At 40.3% G+C, this 26,700-nt stretch overlaps 1 protein-coding gene across 10 annotated transcripts in view; it reads right to left on the bottom strand.

Annotated features, from left to right (window-relative positions):
* Positions 1 to 22,179, bottom strand: part of NCK1 (NCK adaptor protein 1) — a 73,082-nt gene extending 50,903 nt beyond the window's left edge. The window contains exons 1-3 of one of the 10 annotated variants that reach the window (XM_044754178.2): positions 22,002 to 22,140; positions 14,748 to 14,892; positions 10,695 to 10,756 (exon numbers count right to left, since the gene is read on the bottom strand). The gene's annotated coding sequence lies outside the window, so the exon portion shown is untranslated. Of the gene's footprint in view, positions 1 to 10,694; positions 10,757 to 14,747; positions 14,893 to 21,569 lie in introns of all 10 variants that reach the window. The other 9 variants (XM_044754179.2, XM_014851962.3, XM_070493355.1 and 6 more) reach the window with 9 other exon arrangements.
* Between the last annotated feature and the right edge of the window lie 4,521 nt (positions 22,180 to 26,700).

Here is a 26,700-nt window from a genome sequence, read left to right as displayed (position 1 = left end):
TTTCTCCTTTATGTGTCTTATTCTACCTGATTAAAACAAATTCTGGGTACATTTCAAGACAATAAGGGAAATCAAGAGCAGAAATTAATAAAATGAAAAATCGGGAAAAAAATCCCAGAGAAGGGAAGAGTTTCTCAAACTCAAGACTCAAAAAGCATAAACAATAAAGGAAAAAATAAATAAACATGGAAAAGACTGACAAATGAATACATTAAATTCTCTTTAAAATCAGTTGAGATATAAAATTCATGGATTTTAAGCGTAGAATTTAACAAGTCTTGACAAACATATAAAATTGCATAACCTGCACCACAATCTAGATGTAGAACATTTTCATCACTCCAAAAAGTTCCCTTGTGCCCCTTACAGTCAATCCTCTCCCCGCTGGCAACTACTGGCTTTCTATCACTACAGTGCCGTATCTTGAATTCCTTATAAATGGAATCACAAAGTTGACTATGTTGAAATTTAAAACTTCTGTTCATAAGATCCTCTATTATCAAAAACATCATCAACTTACTTTTTTTTTAAGATTTTATTTTTCCTTTTTCTCCCCAAAGCATCCCTGGTACATAGGTGTGCATTTTTAGTTGTGGGTCCTTCTAGTTGTGGCATGTGGGATGCCGCCTCAGCATGGCTTGATGAGCAGTGCCATGTCTGCGCCCAAGATCCAAACAGCAAAACCCTGGGCCACCGCAGCGGTGCACACAAACTTAACCACTCAGCCACGGGACTAGCCCCAATCAATTTACTTTTGAAAAATATCATAATAAAAAAGCTTTCTTACTAAAATAGACAAAATCCTAGCAAGTCAGGATCCCTGCAGAATACAAATAGCAACTTATCAGACCCAGAGCTGAACAGGTGGCAAGATGGGGTTGGGATTCTTGCATTCTGGGAGGGAGCAGAATTTACACTTATACCAGAAACAGGATTGCCTTCCCTACCCAAACTGGCATCCCACATATAAAGTAGAGGAAGATGGGCACAGATGTTAGCTCAGGGCCAGTCTTCTTCAGCAAAATGAGGAGGATTGGCAGCAGATGCTAGCTCAGGGTTAATCTTCCTCAAAAAAAAAAAAAGAATGGTGTGACTTTCCTGATTCTCTACAGCTCCTTTCAGTTCTAAACTTTTATGACACAATGAACAACATTATGGATTGGTGAAAGGGGACAGCAGAGAGGCACAGTTGTGACATTATCACCAAGGAGGCCAGCCAAGGAAACTGCTGAAATAAGCCAGTTAGAAGGTAATGTAGCTTGAATTCGGAAAGCCATGAAGAAGCTGGAACCCTTATACACTGCTTGTGGGAACATAAAATGGTACAGTCACTTGGAAAAAGAGTTTGGCAGTTCCTCAAAAGGCCAAACATAGTTACCACATAACCCTTATCAGCCTTAAAAAGGAAGTAAATTTTGACACGTGTTACGACATGGATAAACTGTGAAGACATTATGCTAACTGAAATAAGTCAATCATAAAAGGACAAATATTGTATGATTCCACTTACATAAGGTTTCTATAGTCGTCAAATATGTAGAGGCTGAAAGTAGAATTGTGATGGCCAGGGGCTGGGGGCATGGGGGGATGGGAGAATGGGACAGCAGTGATCAATGAATACCAAGTTTCAGCCGAGAGAGATAAAAAAGTTCCGGAAATAGATGGTGGTGACGGCTGCACAACAATGTGAATGTACTTAAAGCCACAGAACTATACACTTAAAAACGGTTAAAACGGTAAATTTTATGTAACGTATATTTTACCACAATAAAAGAAATTTGTACATGAATGTTCATAGCAGTATTATTCATAATAGTCAAAAGTAGAAACAATCCAAATGTCCATCAACTGATGAATGGATAAAATGCGGTATATCCATACAATGGAATATTTCTCAGCAATAAAAAAGAATGAAGTACTGATACATGCTATAATACAGACGAACCTTAAAAACATTATGCTAAGTGAAAAAAGTCTGTCACAAACGACCACATATGACTGCATTTACATGAAATGCTCAGAATGAGCAGATCTTTAGAGACAGAAAGTAAACTAATGGTTGCCTAGGGGTAGGGGAGATCAGAGGGTGACGACTAACAGGAGTGGGGTTTCTTTTTGAGGTGTTGCAAATGTTCTAAATTGTGGTGACGACTGCAAAACACTGAGAAAATACTAAAAAGCCATTGAACTGCATACTTTAAATGGGTAAATTGTTTGGTATGTGAATTATATCTCAATAAAGCTTTTTCTTTTAAAGCCAACAAGATTCAGTGACTGAATGGAATTGTAAAACAAAGCAAGGGAATAAATAAAAAGTAATTACAAGAGAATAGAAACACCACAGTTTGAATTCTTGCTCTGCCATTTATTATGTGTGTGACACTAGCTAGATAACCTCTCTGCGCTTTGGTAACACCTACCTACAGGGTTGTCATGAAGAGTAAACAAAGTAATATGTAAAACACTTAGTACAGTGCCTGCAACATAGTTTTCCTTCCCTGCCCTATCCTCCTACCTAATGCTAAAAACTCCAACACCAATTGTATGGAGATATAAATTCAATCACAGTTTTATCTGAATTTTATAAGGAAGTTATGTTTTTTCCAGATAGCAAATAACCTAAAAGTCACCAATTATATGCTACTGGCAAAGCAATTTTCAACTGCTAATTCACTGCAAGTTGAAATGTGAGGCTAAGGGAAAGATAAACTTTAGATAGTTCTTTCCACCAATTATTTATCTCTCAATTTCTTTTTCTCCTACCCTCCTCCATTTTTAAACACTTCTTTCCTTACCTACCTGGCCTTTTTACCTTATCCTTTATTCCAAACTACTATTACTTATACTACTACTAAACATAAGACAGGCATCAATAATTTACTTTTTTCCATTCTAATACATGTTGAGAGAAAAAAAATGATTGATCATGCAAGCTATGAGACAATACCAAACTGTGCCCAGCTAACCCACCAAAGTCCCCTAAACAGAAAGATGAACAAACTTTAAAAGATGAGAATGAAAAGGAATGCAAGAAAGCTCCTACTTTCCCTTGTGTTCATGGCTCTTATTTTATCTGGAAACAGAATCCTGTGGCATCTATAGAAAGGAACTGGAATCTCTCCACACTATCCATTAGCAAGTTCCACTACCAAAAAAAGTCAGATGCTCTAAGAAGATGGTGTTAGCACAATTTGACATAATAATATTATGCTTCCATTTTAAACCTACTCTCATTTCATTTCGACGTTAAATAAGAATTTAATCCCAAACTACTTTAAAGAACAATGCCTTTCAAAGGGGCACCTGCATTATAAATGCTTCCGGAACAAGATTCAGTAAAAGGATGTGGTTAAGAAGCATAAACAGATGAACTGCCATTGTACTGCTATGATTTTGTATACTTTCACACCAAAATAAATTTATAAATGTCACCTCGATGTAGCCTTTTAGTATAATTCTAACTTACTCTAACATTTAGAATCTATCTCTAAAGAAAATTTGTGTGGGGGACTGGAATTGGCCACCCTAAGATATGTCTCTTCGGCATGAGGATTATTTTGGGCTGGTTACTTTTAAAAACTGCAGACGGGAAAGCAACTCTGAAAAGCAGAATTTACTTACCCTTTGTTAAGAGACATTTACATTGTAAGGCAAATCTCCATCTGTAAAGGTGTCTCCCTCTCTGTACCAGGAAGAAGGGGGGATGACCTTATCTCTAGAAACTCTTATCAGTGCAGAAGGCAAGGACTTAAATCTGCATCTTGTTTACTACACTTGTCTTATAACCTCCTGTAACTGACTCCCCCACCACCAACATCCTCCTTTGTCTTTAGCTGAGGAGGATATTTAAGGTGGTGACTTCAGCCATTTTGGCGAGTTGCTCAGGTTGCCTGAGCCTCTCCCATGTATACATGTTATAAAGCTTTGTTTAATTTTCTCCTGTTATTCTGTTATCCTGTTATTATTAAATGTGAATTTAATTTGTTCTCCGACCAGAAGAACCCACAGCAGGCAGAGCAAATGTCTTCCTCCCCTACAGTTGCTACAAGCCCCAAAGTCTTTTCTCCCTCTACAAAAACTTTTTAATGCTGAACTTAATGCCTCCTTGATGCCTAACTGTATTGTCTCACTGTATTTCACTTCAGAAATGTTTACTGGACACTTAGTAGAGAAAGTATACTAAGTGTTTTTAATACAATATGTTAATAATCCCCACAGCAACCTTATGAACCAGATATTATTATCACCATTTTATAGGCTTCATGGAAGGCAACATTTCAAATGCATATCACAAAGACTAGCCACATTAGAGGCAGCCAAGCTAACCATCCCTCTTTCCCGAAACTCTTTGCTGGTTTCCTTAACGTTTTATTAAATTGGTTCTCCTTCTCTCTCTCCACCTACTCCTGGTTCCCATTTCTGGCTCTGCTTTTTTCTCCCCTTGAGCCATTTGCTCTTCTCAATAGATCATCCATCTTTATGGCTTCATCTTATCACCTTTGGCCAGTTGACTCCCAAATCTGTAATTCCAATTGTGTTCTCTAATTCAAGCTACCATTCCCAAACATTTCTATTTGAATGTCTTGCTATCAGCTCAAACTCTGCAAGCACCAATGCCAACTCATCATCTCCAAAAAGCCAACTCTTCTATCCTCTTTACTAATCTCTGTTAATTATAACACACTATCATCCCATTCACCCAGACTCCCCAGTTAAGTCACACAGCAATTTGTGTTGGTTTCTCCCTTGAAATATCTTTCATTCATTCTTTTCTTTTCAATTGACACTGCCATTACTAAAACCCAAGCCCTCAGCAATTCATCTAAATTACCCTAAGAGATCTTGGTTATAACTCACTCCAGTCTCTCCACTTTAGTCTGTTCTGTTTAATAGTCATTCACTCAAACAAGACATTTATTGAATGACTAGTGTGTGCTAAGCAGAGATATAACAGTGAGAAAGACAGACATCTCTTTCTAGCAGAGCACATAGGTAAAGCAAACAAAATTTTTCAAAAAAATAATTATAGATGGTGATAAATGCTGTGACAGATATAAACACAGTGCTATCACAGAAGTCAGAGAATAGGAGGGCTACTTTAGTTAGGGATTTTAGAGATGGATTTTAAGCTGACACTTTAAAATGAAAAAGAGGCAGTCATGTAAATATTTAAAGTAGAGTGCTCTAAGCAAAGGAAACTGCAAAACACAAATGTTCTAGGAGGGAAAAAACTTGGCATGTTATGGCAAACAACCTAGTCTAATGTGGCCTGAGAACAATAAGGGGGAAAGTGGTAAGCAGGGGAGTTTTAATCCAATACACACTGTGACAGAGACTACTAGTGCTCATTAAGATCTGTGTCATCTCCTCCATTAGAACATTGATACACTACATTTCCCAGCCACCCCTGTAGTTAGGTGTGATCATGTGACTCAGTTCTGACCAATGGAATGTGGGTGAAAGTGATATGTGCCACTTCCAGCCTGGGCCCTAAAATCTTCCTCCATACTCTCTTCCCTTTTCAAGACAACCTCAGAAGTTACATGCTGATGATAGTGATGACTGAAAAAGACAGAGGAGCATGTGTCCCTGTGTGACTGCATGGAGCAGAGGTGTCTCCATTCCTACGTCTCCACTCCTACTCCATCACACATATACACTGGACTGTGATGTGAGAAAGTAATATAAACCTCCATTGTGTTAAGCCACTGAGATTTGTTGCTTATTAGAGCTGTTACTATACCATGACTAATACAGAAATCTTAAAAACATTTCTCTGACTGCTGTGTGAAGAATGAGTTAAAAGGAAACTGAAATATAATAATGTACACCTGAAACTGACACAGTTAAAAGCCAATATGCCCTCGATAAAATAAAAAATAAATAAATAATAATAAAAATTTTTAGACTTACAACTAGGACATACAACTATGTACTGGGGCTTTGGGGAGAGAAAAATAAAATAAAATAAAAAAATTTTTAAGGTCAAATAAAAGAAAGAATGAGTTAAAAGGAAAGAAAACAGTAGCAATAAAAAGACCAATAGGACTCAACAACAATAATAAAACTCAGTTAAAAAACAAAGGACTTAGACTTTTCTCCAAAGATACACAAATGGACAACAAGCATATGAAAGGATGATCAACATCATTAATCATTAGGAAAAAGCAAATTAAAACCACAGAGATATATCATGTCGTATCCACTAAGAAGTAGGGGGAGGAAGGAAGGGGAAGGGGCAGGGGGAGGGAGGGGGGAAGGAAGGAAGGAAGGAAATAACAAGAGTTGGTGAGGATGTGGAGAAATTGGAACCTCTGTGCACTACTGGTGGGAATGTAAAATGGTACAGCCACTATGGAAAACAATATGGCAGTTCCTTAAAAAATTAAACAGAGAATTACTATATGACCCAGCAATTCCTGAAAACAGAGACTTGAACAGATATTTGTACATGCCTGTTCATAGCAGTATCATTCATAATAGTTAAAAAGTGGAAGCAACCCAAGTGTCCATCAACAGATGAATGGATAAACAAAATGTAGTATATATATTCAATGGAATATTACCAGCCTTAAAAAGAAAGGAAAAAACTGTTTTTTTAAGATTGGCACCTGAGCTAACATATGTTGACAATTTTATTTTCTCCTCCTTCTCCCCAGAGCCCCCCAGTACACAGTTGTATGTTCTAGTTGCAGGTCCTTCTGGTTGTGCTATGTGGGACGCTGCTCCAGCATGGCTCAATGAGCAGTGCCATGTCCATGGTCAGCATCCGAACCAGCGAAACCTCAGGCGGCCGAAGAGGAGCGTGCAAACTCAACCACTCGGCCACGGGGCAGCCCCCCAAGAAAGGAAATTCTGACACGTGACAACATAGACGAACCCTCAGGACATTATGCTAAGTGAAATAAAGCATCACAAAAGACAAACACCATATGATTCCACTTACAAGAGTTACCTAGAGCAATCAAATTCATAGAAACAGAAAGAAGAATGGTGGTTGCCAGGGGTTGGGGGATGGAAAATGAAGACTTGTTTAATGGGTACAAAGTTTCAGTTTTGCAAGATGAAAAAATTTCAGAGACTGGTTACACAACAATGTGAATATATTTAACAATACTGAACTGTAGACTTAAAAATGGTTAGGATGGGGGCCGGCCCTGTGGCTGAGTGGTTAAGTACGTGCACTCCGCTGCAGTGGCCCAGGGTTAGGATCCTGGGCGTGGACATGGCACTGCTCATTGGGCCATACTGAGGCCGTTTCCCACATAGCACAATCAGAAAGACCTATAACTAGAATATACAATTATGTACTGGTGGGCTTTGGGGAGAAGAAGAAGAAAAGAAAAGAAAAAAAGATTGGCCACAGATGTTAGCTCAGGTGCCAATCTTTAAAAGAAAAAAAGCAGTTAGGACGGTAAATTTGATGTGTATTTAACACCCCCCCCAAAAAAGATCAGTTAATACAAACAGTGAATCATTATGTCGTACCCCTGAAACTAAATATAATGTGTCAACTATATGTTGATAAAATAAAAACAAATGACAAGAAACTATAATTCAGCAGTCCAAAAAAGGAGACCAGTTAAAAGGCCAAGAGTCCAAGCGAAGAGATGATGGTAGTCTGGACTTGAGTGGTTTGGTGACCATGTAGATAGAGAACAGAAGAATTCAAGATGTATTTGGAGGAAGAAGAGTCAGGACTTACTGATGGATTGGAAGTGTTTGGGGGCTGAAGTAAGGAATCAGGTATGACTTCTGGCTTTTAGCTACTGGGTGGATGGTAACACCATTAAATGAAATGGGAAAAGCTTGAAGAATGGACAGATGGGGGGGGCAGTTTAAAAGTAAAGGAATCAAGAATTTGTTTTGATTGTCCCAAGTTCAAAATATCCACGAGATATCGAAGTGGCAATATCAAGGAAATAGCTTGATACATGTGGCATACTGTATTTCCCAAAGATGGCTGAAAACAGTATCTCCCATCCTACATGCTTTTCTTACATGTGATTTAGACCCGACCTCTTAAGGAGGGGACAGTTAACGTCCCTTCTCTTGAATCCAGGTAGACTTATTACAATGCAGAAGTGAAGCCATGCAACTTCCAAGGCTGACATAAAAGGTGTTTCAGCTTTTGCCAGACACCTTAGAGATGCTTGATCTTGGAGCTATGATGAAGCCCAAGCAGCCTATGTAGAGATCCACAGGTCCCTAATCCACAGCCAGTCAAAGAGGTCCTAGCCAACTGTTAATACCAACTTGTCAACAATATGAGTAAACCATCTTAAAAATGAATACCTCCACCAGCCACCCTAGATCATACCACATGAAACAGAGACAAGCCATCTCCACCCAAGTCCTGCCCAAATGCAGATTCATGAGCAAAAAGAAATGATAATCATTTTAAACCACTCAGTTTTGGAGTGTTTTTTACACAGCAATAGATAAAGGATATAATATATGACTCTGGAGCTCAGAGCAGAGGTTTTGCCTAGAGACATAAATTTGTGAATCAGTCACATATCAATACTATTTAAAATCAGATGATTGAATGAGATCATCTAAGGGAGAGTACAAGAGAGAAATAATTCCAGAATGAAGCTCTGAAACTCCAATATAAAAACCCAGGCAAACAAAAGATATCACTAATTCAACTCCAAACTCTGCCTACTGCCCAAACTGAGATATAGGACATTGGATATTCAATTAATTTCACTGTCATAAAACTACCAGCGCCTTCTCACCTGCCCAAATCTGGGCTTACTGCTCTTTCATCTGATAATCAGTTACCCATCAGGGGATCCTCCTCACTATCACTTCAGGATCCCCTTTGTCTCTGTAGAATTTGATTTACCATTTCCTCTCTCTCTCACCTTCCTCTTTCACTGAGGTGTACTCCTCCCTTTTGGTAGGAGGAGCAAATCGCACCACAACTTTCTGACAAAGGAAGTGAGGAAGTGAAATTTTTGGAGACCTTGCATAATTTAAACGTCTTACACTCTACTTACGCTTAGTAATTTGACGAGGTAAAGAGTTCTAGCTTGGAAATCACTTTCCAATCAGATTTTGAGGACACTGCTCACTGCCTTCCTTCTTGTGAGGTTGCAGTTGAGAGTACTGAACCTCTGTAATATGACCCATTTCCTCCCCTCTGGAAGTTTACAGGATCTTTTTGTCCCATGTATTCCAAAATTTCACAATGACACACGTCAGTGTCTCAGAGTACTAGTTATTAAGTTATTGTCCTTGGCTTCAAACCTACTCTCTTCTTCTCTGCTTTGTAAAGCTGAGGGGCTGGAACCCTGCAAATCACACTTCTCCTTTGCTAGCTGGCTCCTGGATAGACTCTGCCTATTAAGGGGACTAGAAAAGACACTGAGGACTGAAGGAGAGAATAGGGAGAAAACTTCAAGTCAGCATGAACCAACAACCATCAACCAACAACCTTCACTCTAGCAATAGCAATGGTTCCAGTAGCAGCAGTTGGTTCCAGTTAGCAATTTTTTGCTTTTGCGTCTTTCCTGCCATTCCCAGACCAGCCTCATCAAGTCTCTTAAAATATCTCCACTTCCTGAGCAGGAAGTAAACTCCTCAGAAGTTTGAGTTTCAGCACCTCGGGGCCACTCTTCAAACTCCTAGTAAGCCTAAAATTCCCAACCTCTTCTCTTTGTTCTCTCAGCCTGAGGGGCTAGTAATTACTTTGTACAGTTACAATCTCTGTGACATCTCAGCAATCTCTTATTGCCTTTTTAATTCTCCAATTATTTAGCGTATTACTTTCTGAGGGCTGCTGTAACAAAGTAACAACAAAGAACAGAAATCCAACTCACAGCTCTGGAGACTGGAAGTCTGAAATCAAGGTATTGGCCATGCTCTCTCTGAAGGCACCAGGGAAGACCAATTCCAAGCCTCTCTCCTAGTTTCTGGTAACCTCAGGCATTCCTCAGCTTGTAGATGGCCATCTTCCCTCTGGGCATGCTGTGTCCAAATGTGTGTCTGAATATCCCCACCGTCTTTAAAGAATACCAGTCATATTGGACACTCTAATGATCTCACTTTAACTTGATGACCTCTGTAAAGACTCTCTCCAAATAAGGTCGCCTTATGAGGTACAAGGGGTAAGACTTCAACAAATCTTTTTAGGGGACACAATTCAACCCATAACAGTTGGCTAAACAATTCTTTAAATTCTGTTACAATAAGAGGTGTGGTCATCATTTTCCTGACTAGACTCTGATTGCAAGTATATGTCTATTTTCATCCATTTTCCTGAGAACCCAAAGGGCCTCAATCTACAAACTGACGTTCCTCAACTGTGAGGATTTTTCTTGAATATTTCAGATACATATTTCTTCCCTGCTCTTTTCTCTGTTCTCTCTCACCAGCACTTCTGTTATTTGGAAGGTGATCTCCTGAACAAAGCTTTTATCCTTTTTCATCTATTTTCCAACTTTCCCTGTACTTTATGAAAGGTCTTCTCTACTTTAACTTCCATTCTTCTAATGAAGATAGAGTGTTTTCTTCTTGCTATTATGCTGTAATTTTCAAGAGCTCTTTTTTTGTTCTAATTGTCCCAAATTCTTTTTTTATATTTGTTTTGGTGTCGTACTAAAAGCTTTCCTCCTGCACCTGGTGATCCTTGCTTTTCCACTCATATTTAACAGTAGGGCCCTAAAAGCTGATTGTGAATAACTTACAGTTTTCTTCTTGGGCTGGTTAAGAGAAGCATCCTCTAAGTTCTTACTTGATTGCCAGAATTCTGGGAGCCAAACAGGAGAAGAGGCCTCAATAAGGGTCCCAACATTGAGCACATTCACTTAAATCTAGGTGTTTTCTGTAGGACACCTGGCTTTCAATTATGTCTAGCGACCAAAGAGGGCAGTCACTTAGCTATACAAATTGACAAAGCGATCTAGGTTGAAGCTTTTTTTTTTTTGGTAATAGCTTACTGAGATATATAACTCACATACTACACAACAGACCCACTTAAAGCATACAATTCAATGGCTTTTAGTATATTCGGAGTTGTGCACCATTACGACAATTAATTTTAGAACATTTTCATCACACCAAAAAGAAATCCCATACCCTTGAGTAGTTATTTCCCTCTAATCTCCCCTATTCCCAGCCCTAGGCAACCATTAATTTACTGTCTACAGATTTGCATTTTCTGGACACAGCATACAAACAGATTCATTACACGTGGTCTTTTGTGACTAGTTCTTTCACTTAGCATGTTCTCAAGGTTTATTCATGTTGTAACATGTATCATTACTTCATAACTTTTTATTGCCAAATAATGTTCCACTGTGTGGATATGCATTTTATTTACCCAGCTGATGAACATTTGGGTTGTTTCTACTTTTTCCCTATTATGATTGATTGAGCTGCTTTTTAAACACTTTCAAGCAATCCTGCTTTTAGCACCACTCTCACCCCCCTTTGACAAAAATACCTGATGCTGCCAATTCCTAAGCCTGAAGACTCTTCCATTTTTTCTACTGCCAGTTTAGAACTGAACATTTTTAAGTCTACTAAGAAGTTTCCATCAGTCTGTTTGCTTTGCAGCTTCCAAATTTTATTGCTTCTTTCATTCTCCTTACCTGCATAGTTCAGATCTTTTAAAAAATATCCTTTACTATCACCCTGGTGGGCTTTGGAGGGGAGTAAATGTAAACACATCCTTCACTCACCCATCTTTACCCGGAAGTCCTTTCAACCATTTTTAGGCTTCATTCTTTCTAACAATCTATTTTAAGTTTATAAACTTTCATTTAAGCACGGCTTACCTGTATCGCTTGAGTTATGTCATTATTTTCATCATTCAGTTCAAAATAGTTTAATGGTATTTCTTCTTTAATCCCTGGGTTACTTAGGCGTATACTGTTTAGTTTCCATAGAGCTGACAATTTTCTAGTTATTTTTTATAATTGATTCCTGGCTTAACTCCAACATGTCAGAGCACACACTCTAGAATCGATTATTTCCATATTTTTTATGGTCCAGCATATGTCAATTTGGGGGAAATTTCCACAGGCACTTGAAAAAAATTTGTATTCTACAGGTGCTGGGTGAAATGTTCTGTGCATGTCAATTAGACTCATGTGTTAATTACATTGTTCAAATCTTTTCTTTTGACTTGTCTTATTGTTGTAATAATTACTCAGAGGTATGCTAAAACATCCCATATTATGCTTATAAATTTGTCTAATTCTTCTTTTAGTTTTGTCAGTTTTTTTGCCGACCAAATTGGCAAAATTAGAATGATAATGCAGAGTTAGGGAACACTGTTTGGTAAAGATGTAAATTGGTATTTTTTTTCTGAATAGCAGTTTGGCAACAGTTAGCAACATTTTAAACATCTATATCTTAGAACTCAGTCGTTTCACATCTAAAAATCAATTCTAAAGCTCTTAATGTGCACCAAACACTGCTTATCATTAAATGGATTTATGAATTCTCATTTAAACCTTATAATAATCCTTTGATTCAGTATCATCCCCATATTACAGATGAGAAAAATGAGGCTTATAGAGGCCTAAGCCCAAACAAATACTGATGAAGACCATACTGGGATTTAAGCTGTATGACTTCAGAATCTTTAAATACATATATACTGAAATGGAAGGATGTTTATAAAAGCCAAGTTAGAAAACAAGATGTAATATATGATTCTATTTTTTTAAAAGAGTGAGCAGAAGTTTGTATATTCATAGAAACGAGTTTAGAGTATACATATTAAAAAATAATGGGGGCTGGCCCAGTGGCACAGTGGTTAACTTCACACGTTTCGTTTCAGCGGCCCAGGGGTTCACCAGTTCAGATCTCAGGTGTGGATATGGCACAGCTCAGCAAGCCATGCTGTGGCATGCGTCCCATATATAAAAAGTAGAGGAAGATGGGCACAGATGTTAGCTCAGAGCCAGTCTTCCTCAACAAAAAGAGGAGGACTGGCAGCAGATGTTAGCTCAGCACTAATCTTCCTCAAAAAAAAAAAATAATAATAATGGTGACAAATACTAAAGACAAGATACCATTTAGAAGAAAGAAAGAATTATACAAAAAACCTGTAATGAGACTGCTCACACAATTAAGACTAAACATTACTGAGTTCTCTGGCAACCAGGACTTAAAGGAAAAGACATTTTATTTTATTTCCTATAACAATGTAATTCTCGTTTCTCCCACACTGATATGTGGCTCACATTAATTCTCCCTCTCATTTCTGACTGGTATCAGGTGGAAAAATACAACTACATATATATGTATATGTATATATACACACACTTACACATATGTATATATATTACTGCCTGGAGTGTATATATAAATATATATATATAATGTATTTAACAGCTTCTTGCCTAGAGCCAATTCATTCTGCCAGTTACAATTTACCAAGTACAGAGAGGGCCAATGAAAACGGCTCATTTAAAATATGACTTGGCCTGTTCTCATTATGACAACTGCCCCATGCCTCATTCTTCAAAGTTTATGTGTCTATGTTCTATACTTAGATGACAAGACAAAGAACAATGCATACATACACATACTATGTGTTCTGTGATTATTTCTTCAACATTTTGCTTTTCCTACTCTTTGGGATTTTACATTAAAAATACCTCATATCTATATGAGTATATCCTACCAATTCTTAGTCATAATTTACATAATATGCACTAGACTAAATTAAAACAAATAACTTCAGGAAGTTCCAAGATTGTAAACTGAAGCTTGAGTGGGAGAAAAGCGGTAGTCTAGAAACAGTTTTATTAAAGGTAATCAGAGGGGCCGGCCCAGTGGTTAAGTGCGCACGTTCCACTTCTCGGCAGCCCAGGGTTCGCTGGTTTGGATTCCAGGTATGGACATGGCATCTCTTGGCCAAAGCCATGCTGTGGTAGGCGTCCCACATAGAAAGTAGAGGAAGATGGGCATAGATGTTAGCTCAGGGCCAGTCTTCCTCAGCAAAAAGAGGAGAATTGGCAGTAGTTAGCTCAGGGCTAATCTTTCTCAAAAAAAAGAAAGTAATCAGAAACTTTATGAGAAGGACAAGATAGGTAAACTTTTTCTGTAAAGAATCAGATAGTAAATGTTTTAGGCCACACAGTCTCTGTCCAGAGTCATCATCATCTCCTTTTTCACAATCCTTTAAAAATGTAAAACCATTCTTAGCTGAGGGCAGTACAAACAGGGTTTTTCAGGGGTTCCAATTAAAATAGTGGATTTAATACATAAAGGTTTTTTTAAAAAAGAAATTAACATAATGTGCAAAACACAGAAACATGAACAATAGCAACAAAATTTCAGAAGCAAACAGACAGAGGGATAACTGGTAACTAACCCAAGTGAACTGCAGAAAGGTGAAGCCAGGAGTTGAGAAGCCCAATTTATACTCAGAATCCTCAAAAAGAGGGAGGAACTGACAGCACCTGGTACTGCTTAAACTGAGAAAAGAGGGAGTCAAATAAGGAAGACTGGGTGAAAGCTGTCTGAGAGGCAGTTAAATCCTTAGAAGTTTCCTCCCCAAATCTACCTGATGGTAGGCTACCCCACCCTGAAGTAGGGGTCACCAGATATAATTAAAAGGTCTATGTACCTACCAAAAGGCGAGGAATGAGAAAGCTAGTCCCTGACGCCAAAAAAACTGGTGGCCAAACCTTCAGCCCTCAAGCAGATTGAGTTTTCCCTCATGAACGTGACCCAAGAGGAAACACCTCCCAGATGTCAGGGTTTTCTCAGAAACCGCTCACCTGGACCACCACGCAGTAAAGTTCAAAGGCTTTTAAGTCTCCATCAATCCAGGCTTTTGATCACAAGATAACATCCAAAGATTACTGACACCAGAAGTAAGCCTCCAACATACAAATTAGGGACCAGGAAAAAATTTAGAAGAGTCTGCAAAAAGAAAAAGGGTTTTAACAAAAAGTCATTTATAGCCTCAGAGATGACAGTGCATCCACGAAAGCACAGGACACTCTCTGTAAGACACCATTTTTAAGAGAACAAAGAAGAAATCTTGGGAAATCAAAATCTTGACAGGAAAAATGAAAAATTTAACAGAAAGCTAGGAAATAAAGTTAAGGAAACCTCCCATAAAAAACAGAGCAAAAAGCCCAGGAGATGAAAAACAGGAGGAAAAATACTACTAAAGAACGAGTCTAAGAGATTCAAACAAATAACAGAAGTTTCAGAGAGAAACAAAAGGGAGGAGAGGAAACCTTTGTTATGGACTGAATTGTGTTGCATCCCCCCCTCCCCGCAACATTCATGAGGAAGCCTTAACCCCCAATGTGACTGTATCTGGAAATAAGGCCTTTAGGGGGTAATTAAGGTTAAATGAAGTTACAAGTGTCTAAATGTTGGGCCCTAATCCAACAGAAATGGTGCCCTCAGTTCTCAGTGGAGAGAGAAAGATAATGGCTCCTTCCACAAAAAGGCCTTGTACGGACACAGTGAAAGGAAGCTGTCTACAAGCCTAGAAGAAATCTCATCAGAAACCAACTCTGAGGGCACCTTAATCTTGAACTTCTGGCCTCCAGAACTATGAGAAAATAAATTCCTGTTGTTTAAACCACCCAGTCCGTGGTATTTTGTTATGACAGCCCTAGAAGACTAACAACCATCAATGAAATAATTCAAGAAAATTTCCCAGAACTGATGAACATAATTTTGCAGATTTGGAGGACACAATCACAGTGAATATCCAAGAAAACACACGAAAATAGATGTATGCCAAATCACACCCTCAAGAAATTTTGGAATACAAGAGATACAAAATCCCAGAAAGGTAAAAAATTAGGATCAGGAATCAGAATTTTTCTTTTTTTGGGGGGTTGAGGGGAGGAGATCAGCCCTGAGCTAACATCTGCTGCTAATCCTCCTCTTTTTTGCTGAGGAAGACCAGCCCTGAGCTAACATCTGTGCCCATCTTCCTCTACTCTATATGTGGAACACCTCCCACAGCATGGCCTGACATGTGGTGCGTAGGTCCACACGCGGGATCCAAACCGGCCAACCCCAGGCCACCAAAGCAGAACGTGTGAAGTTAACCACTGCACCACCGGGCCTGCCCCAGGAATCAGAATTTTGAAGAATCACAAGCTAGAAAACAATGGTGAGATACCTTCAGAATTCTGAAGGAAACTATTTCCAACCTAGAATTCGTTACCAACCAAATCAAGTGGGAAGACAAAAAAAAGGTTTTCATTAATGCAAGATCTCAACCGTTCACAAGAATCTACTGTGGGATATACTGCATCAAAAGGAGAGAGTCAAACCAAAAAAAGAACCACATAATACACAGAAAACAGATTTAACACAGAAGAAAGACAAAGGGAGTCGCTAGTTTTATGGTAAAGGGAGAAATCCCAGAAAACTACTATGGATCAGCCAGAGAGCTAGTTCAAGCAGGATCAAAAACTGATAGACAAAGACAGAGCAATTCTACTCCCAGATAATGTACCCAAAAGAAATAACTGTGCATGTCCACTAAAAGACTTGTAAGTAAATGTTTACAGCAGCTGTATTCACAGTAGCTAAAAAACTGGGAACTAATCAAATATCCATTAATGGTGAATTTTTAAAAAACTGTATATCCATCCAACAGAATACTACCATCAGTGAAAAAAGACCAACTACTGCTGTACCCAACATCATGGGTGAATCTCACAAACAAAATGTTAAGCAAAACTAGCCATCCACAAAGGGGTATATACTGTATGGTTCCATTTATATTAAGTTCAAGAACAGGCAAAAATAGCCTATGGTATGAAGGACAGAATAGTGATTACTTTTGGAGGTAAGAGATACTGACTGGGAGGAGGCATAAAAGAGCCTTCTGGAGCACTGGAAATATTCTATACCTCGATCTTGGGTGATGGGTACATGATGTCTACAAATGTAAAAATTCATTAAGCTATACACTGAAATTTGTGTACTTCGCAATTTAAAAAAGTTTAACAATACTTCTCTAAAGTTTTTAAAGAAATTAATGAGACTTTCAGTTGAATCCCACAACAGGAATTAATCAAAAGGAAAAAAATTAAGGCCTTATACATAAGGATCTTTATTTTGGAGTTACTTATAACAGGAAAAAAAAAACAAACCTGGAAATAACACTTAATAAATGAGTGTCATGCATATACCCGGGATTTCTCTGGTGTGAGAGAGAAGTTATTATTTGGTGTCTTACTGTTACTAGCAACCAAACTTAATACTAACTAACCTAAAGGAGCCACCTGCCCAGAGGAAGGGCATGTTCAAAGGCTGCAAGGCAAGAAGGAGCTGGGCTATTCAAGGCCCAAGAAGCAGCCTAAGGCAAAGGGAAAACGGCAACAGACACAGCTAGAAGGAGGCAAAAGCCAAATCACAGGAGGCCTGTAAGGGGGGAACCTGGCGAGGGGGACAGAAAAATTGAAGCAACTGACTTCCTCCGGCAGGAGAATTCTGGGGGCAGGGGTTGTAAATGAAGTATTCTAAATGTTTCCAAAAGTAAAAAAGGCATCATTCAAGAACACGGACCTAGAGTGATCAAGCATTTCCAAGGAAAATGTTCCAATGCCTTGATTAATTAATAAAACATTTTTGTAACATAGGTGGAATACTTAAAAAGTACAAGACATATGAAATTCTTTGTTATATCTACTTGAGTTGATCTAAATGCCACGTGATTTGGAAGTACGTGCTGAAATTTTTGGAAGGCTGATTCTTAAAAAAAAACCTTTTTAGATGCATCCATTTTTTCCCCCAAGCCATATTCTCACTGCTTTATTCAACTGGTCTGTTTGAACCAAAGTGGAAATTATTCATACCATACTTTTGTCCAATTCAGCAATACTTAAGTACAATTTCAGGAACAAAGAACAAGAGAATCAGTGTTTCAACAGGTTATCTTAGCAGATAACTTAAACAAATAAAAACAAGCTATCATAACAACAAAAAATAAAAGAAAAAGAGCTTCTAACCTGTTTCAGACCAAAAGAGTAAAGCATTCCCTCCAGGGATGCTTCCCCTGACAGTTTCCTGCTACCTTTCTTACACCAGTCAACTCTTGAGACCCAAATGTAAGAAAAGTACCAGGGCAACCCTATGCCACTGCTATTAACAGAACCTTTATAGTTAAGAGGGAAAATATGTGAAGAACAAATATATAAAAGCTCTCTAACTCCTCAAATGGAACATAGGATTTTCAGAATGTTTTGCTCAATAAGTAGATTGCTCAATAATCTGGTTCCTGACAAATGAACAAGATGACAAAGTAGCAAAATGTAAAATTGTTACTGTTCTAACAATCAAAAAGAGAAAAAGAACATTTAGCTAGGTCATTAAATTTAGTATGTGATAAGCCCTCAGGGGTTTCCTCCAAACCATTACATTGTTTGCACTTACTTTCAAGGCCCCCAAAGATTCAGTCTATCAAGAGATTCAGACAACTGAACTCCAGCAGTAAAACTTGTAAAAGATTCATTCACTTTTTAATGGGTCATAGGACTCAACGGTAGAGATGACAGTCTTATTTTTGTTAATGCCGTTAGTACTTCTAACAAGCATAAAAAAAAAACTGTATGTAGAGGCCGGCCCGGTGGCGAGCGGTTAAGTTCTCACGTTCCCCTTGGGCGGCCCGGGTTCACCAGTTCAGATCCCAGGTGTGGACACGGCATCTCTTGGCAAAAGCCATGCTGTGGTAGGCGTCCCACATAGAAAGTAGAGGAAGATGGGCATGGATGTTAGCTCAGGGCCCAGCTTCCTCAGCAAAAAGAAGAGGACAGGCAGTAGTTAGCTCAGGGCTAATCTTCCTCAAAAAAAAAAAAAAACAAACTGTAGGTAGACTTCAAATCATTGTTTCAATGATTTAAACAATGCAAGTCATGAAGGTTTCCCTGCCCTCATACAGAATTTTTGAATCTATATGAGAATGCATAAATATACAAAATGCAAAGTAATGTGAAGCAAACGATTCAAAAGGACATTACAAGAGATAAGTAGTAGTACAGCTTCATAAAGAATACACAGGAAACATTAAAAGAATACACAGAACTTGAGTTAGGAAATCAAGTAGAAAATCAAGGCCTGAATGTTAGGTCTGTCAGTATCACTAGATGTGTGAATTTTAGTGCAGTTACTCTGTATGGATTTCATTTTCCTTATCTATAAAACAGAAGGTTGATTCTGAGGTTCTCACAATATTGTTCCATGATATTATGATACAAGCCCACATAAGATGAAAAACCAAGGAATGATAAAACAATAGGGCTACGGGTTCAAAGGAAAGCAACTGCACAAGGAACAGAAAGATCTGGAAGACTGCACTGAAGGACCAAAAATGAAACTTCAACAAAACTTGACTTCATTTGCCACGTAAATAATTGAGGAGGGAAAATTTCTTTTAAAGAATAGACAGGCTATGCATAGGCATTCAAAGTCTCAACAGATATGAGGGCAGAAAAATACAAAATCTAACTAAAAGAGACTAGTTTGGTTAAAGTGGACAGCTCCCACAGAGAGAGAATGCTGTCATTAGAAAAAACAGATTTTCAACAGATTGTCAAAAGGCTAGGAATTCTGAACTATATACTCTGTAGACAACAGGGAGCAGTCCTTGGTTTAACAGTGAGGGACATGTTCGAAGCATTATTTTAAGATTAAGGCAGAAGGCAGGACACACCGAGCAGGGAGAAAAGTCAGGCAGAAAATTCAACTAAAAGCTACTGAAAAGAACAAATACCCGAAAGAAATTTCAAAAAATGGCTGACAAAAATTGACCGATGTTAAGTTATGTGGCTAGAGGAAGTAAAAGATAAAACCAAGGTTTGTGTCTGGGTAATTGAAAGCATGATAATATCACCAAAACAAAATCAGCATATGGAGGGCCAGCCCTGGTGGCCTAGTGGTTAAGCTCTGTGAGGTCTGCTTCAGCAGCCTGGGTTCAGTGCCCAGGCATGGACCTACACCGCTCTGTTACCTGCCATACTGTGCTGCCAGCCCACACAATAAAAATAGAGGAAGGTTGGCACAGATGTTAGTTCAGGGCGAATTTTCCTCAGCAAAAAAAAATTTAAATTTTAAAAATCAGCACATGGCAACAGTTTTTGAAGGGAAGACTAAAAATTCTACCTCTGAAGTAATTTAAGGTAAAGATCATCCAGATAAAATTGTTGCCTTAATTAAATAATCTTTAAATGTCATTTTTGGCCCTGTCAGTTGTCTTCTGAAAACAGCAAAGTATTTATGAAGAACTTGCCGACTTGCTTAGTGATTTCGAGAGTTTCCTCCAATTTTACTTACTAACTATACAAATAATCATTTAGTCTTCTGGTGCAGGTAGAGAATATTCGGTATTTTGCCATATGATAAAGGTGAACAAACTGTAAAAGTTATTAATAAATTATGACCAAAAAAGAGACTGCGTCTCTATTTAAGTCAAGTCTTTCTGACAAGTGCTTTATAACAATAATCACATCAAATCTAACTTGAGCTTTGGCAGGAAAGTTCTCAAAGGTCCAAAAGAAAAATAAATCCAGCAGCATAAAGTATCACTCAATATCTAACAAAACATTCTATGTACACTTCAAGTTCTATTTACACTGGCCTGAAAGCACTGGTAAAATCTGGACTAAAAGATAATGCTTAGAAAAATAAAGCAAACAATTCAAAATTTAATACGTGAACAAGCACAGCTGGAGTCTTGAACATTGCAAGTAGTGTTTACAAATATTATAGCTAATTCCTACGGATCACAATTTTCCCAAAGAAGATCCCAGAGGTTGTGATCAAGATGGAATGAAACCACCATTAATCAACCAATAAATATTTCTGGAGTTACTATCAAACTGTAAACGGGATGCCTATTTAAGAACTGAACATTATTGACAATTCCCAAACAAACAAAACCTCCTTCTTGGACTTTTTTCCCATTTACTTTGTGACCTCACTGCAGACGGAAACTTGAGGCACAGTGGTTTCCAGGTGCTTAATAAATTCTAGGGCTGCTTTTTCATAAATCTACCAAAGTAAGATTTTCAAAAATGAATACTTCTTGCAACACTTACCCCTTTTGACCGGACATTGAGTTTCTTTGCTCACCACCCAAGAAGTGGTTAGAAAATCCTCCTTAACGTCCTTCTTGCCTAACTCCAATGGTTTCTTATCAAATCTAACGGATAAAATTATTTTTAGGTGACCAGTTCATCAGTTCAACACGATTTGAGCACCTTTAATGTTACGGTTCTCAGCCCTGAACAGCTTCCCGAGCTTCTAACGGCAAATTTAACTTTTAGGGAAACACGTAAGGTTACAAAACCAGCCTACCGAGACAATTTTTTTTCCCGGATATACAACAATTCAAGCCAAAAGCTCACAGCCCAAGCAACTTGCGTACAAATCTACAGTAGGTCCAGACGATTCAAATAACCCAGATTTCCCGAGAACCGGGAACCGGCAGGGGGAGGGGGGTGGGGATGGGGGAGGGGCAGAGGCGCATCCCAGGCTGTCCACCCTCGGCGCCGGGCACGGCTCCCTCCCCTGCTCCCCGATGGAGCTGAGCGCGCCCCTTTCCTCCTCTCCCAAGTCCCTACCTTCCCCACCTCGGATTACGCCACGACAGGCAACAGGACTTCTTCGGGAGGAAAAGACACAGGGAACGCGCGCGCCGCACACTCGACCTCCCAGCCTCGCAGGGGCGGCCGCCGGGGCGCTCACCCCGACCCGGCGCTGCGGGGACGGCCAGGGAAGCCGCGGGGCCGCGCCGCCCGGGGCAGTAGCCGGAGGTCCCACAAAGCCGCGGGACAAACGCCCAGGCCCGGCCGAGCGGCCTCCCCGCCCCCTCCGGCTCAGCTCCGGGCCGGCAGACGGCGCCCCCAGGGCTAACTTCGCCGGGGAAGAGGAAGCGACGCAGCAAGTGAACAAGCTGTGTGGACGCACGGAGGAAGGAGAGGCTGTCTGCGCGTCTGCCGGCCAGCAGGGCCGGCTCGCCTTCACGCTGCCGGGCCCGGGCGGCGCCAGCTCACCTGAGGAGGGCACCGGGACGACGCCGCGGTCGCCGCGATGGCCGTTACGGCACGAGGCCTCCGCTCAGCCGCCGCGTAGCTCTCGGGAGAGGGGCGGGGTGCCCGCGGCGGGCGGGCGGGGCTGCAGCGCCGACTGGCCGCCAGGCGGCGGGCGGGTCCTCGCGGGCAGGAAACCCCCTTCTGGCCCAATCTGATAGGCTCTACCGCCCCCCTCCCGCCTACCCCTGACGCGAGAGCTGTCTGCGTCGCGCCGGGGTTGGGCGGGCCGGCTTGTCAATCAAGCGCTGGGCTGGGCCTGGAGCGAGCTGAGGCTGCGCGGCGGAGAGCGAGTAAGAGGCTGAGGAACGTCCGGCAGTAGTGACTCTCTTCGTTTTACCTCCCGGCTGAGTGCTTTGGGCCTTCCCTCTGGGCGCCGCGGGACAGGCTCCGCGGCCCAAATTACTGCTCCCCTGGTTCAGCCCCAGCCGCTCTGGGGTCTTCCTCCTGGTTTCTGCACCTGAAGAGGGTCTTGTCAGATGAAGGTTGTCAGGGGCAGAGAGTGAAAAAGCAAAAGGCCTGGAAATGGGGACCTGAGAGAAAAATGTAAGACGTGTGCCTCATTTGAGCCACAAACCGAAATAAACAGCCTGAGAGCCTTCGAAGTGGCCTGCTGCGTAGGGAGTTTCCAGTCTGGTCTGCGGTGGTCCTGCTGTGAGGAGGACACTGACCGTCGGTGCCAGCAGGTCTGCCCGCTCTTGGTGGCCCAGCCCCAGCCCCCTGCGGGGCTGCGGAAGTCGGTGGTCCCACGCCAGTGCCGCGGCCCCGCGCCTGCCTCATCCCTCCGTGGCTCAGCCGAGGCGTGGCCTCCTTAGGGAGCCTCTCAGGGAACACAGGTATTTTCCCCATCCAGGCTGTTGAAATAGTTGGTCCGTATCCCTGCCTGGACCGTGAACTCCACTAAGTCAGGAGCCATGTCATTCGACCTTTCCCCAGTGCCTCGCACAGGACAGATGGTCAGTAAGCATTGTCTCAGGCGTTCATACATTTTCCTTTCCCTCCTTTAATCCTGGCCCTGACTGTAAGTTCCAGGAGTTCACGCTTTTCTGCATTTAACTTCAGTTATTCATTTGAGGGCTGATAGATTATGTGGTTTGCTTGCCACATAGAGGATCATAAGGTCAAGCACAAATCACCTCTGGCCCCTTTCTGGCCTCAAGCTGGCTGGGGCAGGTAGACCGTGAAACTGAGCCACAGCATGGCTACATTCCATCATTAGCATCCAAAGTGAATAATGAGTTTTGAATTTATTCTAAGGGTCTAAATACCTTTGCATATTTTATCATGGTTGCTACGGACTGAATGGTGACCCCTCCCAAAATTCATGTTAAAGCCCTAAAGCCCAGTGTGACTGTATTTGGAGATGTCTCCCATGAGAGGACACACAGTGAGCAGGCCACCAGGTGCAAGCTAGGAAGAGAGCTCTCACCAGAAACTGACTGTGCTGGCACCCTGATGTGGGACTTCCAGCCTCCAGAACTGTGAGAAATTAAATTCCTGCTGTTTAAGCCGGTGGAATTTTGTTATGGCAGCCCGAGCTGACTAATACAATAGTTTTATTTGTTGACAGATCTTATAAAGTTTATGGATTGAGATATTATTATATTCATTTTTGAAGCTGGAGAAACCGTTGTACAGAGGTTAAAAGTATTTCTCCAAAAATCACACAGCAAACTGTTAGCAAAACCTGGCTCAATTCTAGTTACATATTTAACATGTGATGGGGACGGGGGTCTGAATATGAATACAACAGGTAAAGTAGTCCTTGCCATCAAGTAGCTTATACCACCATCTTCAGTGGGGAAAATAAACCCAGAAAAAAATATGCTGAAGTCATAAGTTTAGATTTTATTTTGCAAGGGAATATGTATTTGAATGGGTCAATGATCTAAACAGACTCTTCACAAGATTTTAATCCAGATCTTTTGACTACTGTGTACCACCTATTTAAGCAATAGAAGTAAGGAAGAGAGCTTTTTCATAAAAGGGTTTCAGTTGTCTGTAAACATGTAACTTCCTTTTAGTTTTCCTTCTTTAAGTTGCCTCATCACCCATTCTTAGCAGGAACTCTTTAAAAAAAGAAAAATTCAATATATGAAAAAGAGAAGGAGTTGAAGAAGAAAAATAAGGAAACAGCAATGAAAGAGGAAGCATTGGGTGGAAGGATAGACAGGCAGAAGGTCATGTATGAAATTGCAGTATAGTGTACTTAAAAGGAATGGAGACCATGTCCTTATGAGGTGGGAGTTTTCCCAGACACTTCCTTTCATACGCTCTGTCTCCCCAACTTTCGAACACAAACATCCACGAGGCTGCTTCTTCCTCTCTTTTTTGCGGAACCCAAACCAAAAACGGGAATCACCGCTCCTAATTAGTGCTGAGTGGACCAGGGACTAGCCAGAATCAGGCAACAACAAAATTTAGGTCAAAACTTATGACCTATGGACTGGAAATGGGGCTTCAGATATGGGTAGCTAATCTGTCTAGGATGAAAACATGCAGGTGGCTCACTTCATTAATCCCAAAGGAAAAGATTTAGGAAGACAAGGAAGGGAAAAATGAGCCTCCATGTCTAAAGGCCTTTCCCAGGAAACTACTGATAGCTTATGGTATCATTTCTAACTTATGTTAGTTAGAAACTTATGTTAGTTAGAAATGATTAGAGAGAATGATCTGGTTTAGCATCACTGTCAGACAGGACTGTTTAGGACAAAAAAAAAGCCCTACCTACTAAACAGCAAGAAGTAACTAATCACAGGCTTGACTATGATGTCTAGAAATTAGTGGACCCTGGTAACTAAATTTAATTTCTGGATTGAGTATTGTTATACTTTTCTGGGAATTAATTCAACAAAAATTTATTAAGAGTCTACTTTGTAATAAGCGCTACAATAGGTACTACAGATCTAAAGATCCATCTTAAAGGAGCTCAATCTAGTGTCAGAGAATGAGATTTAAACAGACACTTATTATTAATGTAGTAAATACAGCAATAGATACACACAGGGGAAGTTAAGCCACAGTGGGAGGGGAGTTGTGTGGTCAGGCTAGTCAGAGAATTGAATAGGCAAAGAAGAGAAGGGCTTTCCACATAGAGAGGCCTGCGTAAAAAAGGTATTAAGCAACGGTGGAGCATTGCCGGCACAGATGATTAGAAATGTGAGCAATAGTGGGTTGTGGAAGTTAAGGACCTTAGACTTTATCCTACAGGCAATGAGAAACCATCAAAGGGTTTTCTTGCAGCACTTTAAAATGTCATTCTGTTGTTTTCTGGCCTCCGTTGTTTCTGATGACAAGCCAGCTGTAATTCTTACCACTGTTTTCCTGTATGTCATATATATTTTTCTCTGGCTGCTTTTAAGATTTTGTTTCTTTGTCTTCATCAGCAGTTACACTGTTTCTAGGTGTAGTTTTCTGTGCATTTATCCTGCTTGGGTTCACTTATTTCCCTAGATTTTTGGATTGCTATTGTTTCCTCTTATCAAATTTGGAAAACTTTTAGCAGATATTTCTTCAAATACTCTTTTCTGCCCCATTCTCTCTCTCTTCTTTTGAAATGACACTTACACTTCAGCTACACTTCTTAGGCCTTAGTACAGGTCATTCCAGGGTGTGTTCATTTTTTTCAAACCTTTTTCTTTCTGTGCTTCAATCTGGATAATTTCTATCAAGAGCCAGTGTCCAGTAATTCCTGGGAAATCTGAAGGTTAATATTTTCACAAAAGCACAGACACCCTACTAATGACTGGGGGTTTCTTTGGGGAAGGTTTGGAGACATAATAGTCAAGAAAACAGAAATCACAAGATATTACAACAGGGAGCATTTAGTATTGGGTATTGATGGACTAAAAAAGCAAAAAGGGAACAGTGAAGTAGCCCAGAGGTGATAACTGTAGAGAGCAGCTGCCGCCCCTAGGGCTAGTGAAAAAGAAGAATCGAAGCTGGATTATCAGGTCTCAGAAGCTCAGCAGAATGACCCAGCTGAGCTGCAGCTCAGATGCCTAAGAGGCTGCTGTCCAACTGGTCCTACTACTACTGGGAGGGATATGATGAGGCTGGTTTGGGAGGTGGAGGAGTGCCAAAAGAAGCTCAAGGCTGAGATTGATTGCTGCTGCTGGAGCAAAGGGCTGTTGCGTATTGTTGGGGTAACAATGACAGAGACTGCGAGCAAACAGAAGGGAGAACGTCCTTTCTCCCCTTCTCCTGTCTTCATCTCCCTCTAACACCCTTTATTGGTGGAACCTAGTGAGACACCAGCTGGCATAGGAAAAATGTAGTTTGCAGGGTCTGAGCCATAGCATCACAGAGGAAAGTAAAGGGTGAATCTGGAGCTAAGATAGCTCAATAACAATAACAATTGTTTAATAACCAATACCATATCAACATTTGTTTATGCTAAATTAGTAAAAATTGCCCAAATGAATGCCACCTTATATGCTTTTACAGATTTTTAGGCCCTTTTGTAAAGAATCTCAGGACACCAAGTTGTTATCAGTTTTCTGCTATACTATGATTACTGCTGGTCTCTTTTTCAGGGGTAGGGAGTACCTTACTGCAGTTCACATTTGTACTTGCTACAAAATCATAAACAAGGGCAGTTTGGAAGAGATCTGTATCAATGAGGATAAGTAGACCCTGCCCCAACATTAGGTCTCCCACTGTC

Source organism: Equus asinus, chromosome 21, assembly GCF_041296235.1.
Source record: "Equus asinus isolate D_3611 breed Donkey chromosome 21, EquAss-T2T_v2, whole genome shotgun sequence".
NCBI classification, from domain to species: Eukaryota; Metazoa; Chordata; class Mammalia; order Perissodactyla; family Equidae; genus Equus; species Equus asinus.
This window is presented reverse-complemented; position numbering and strand designations above follow the sequence as displayed.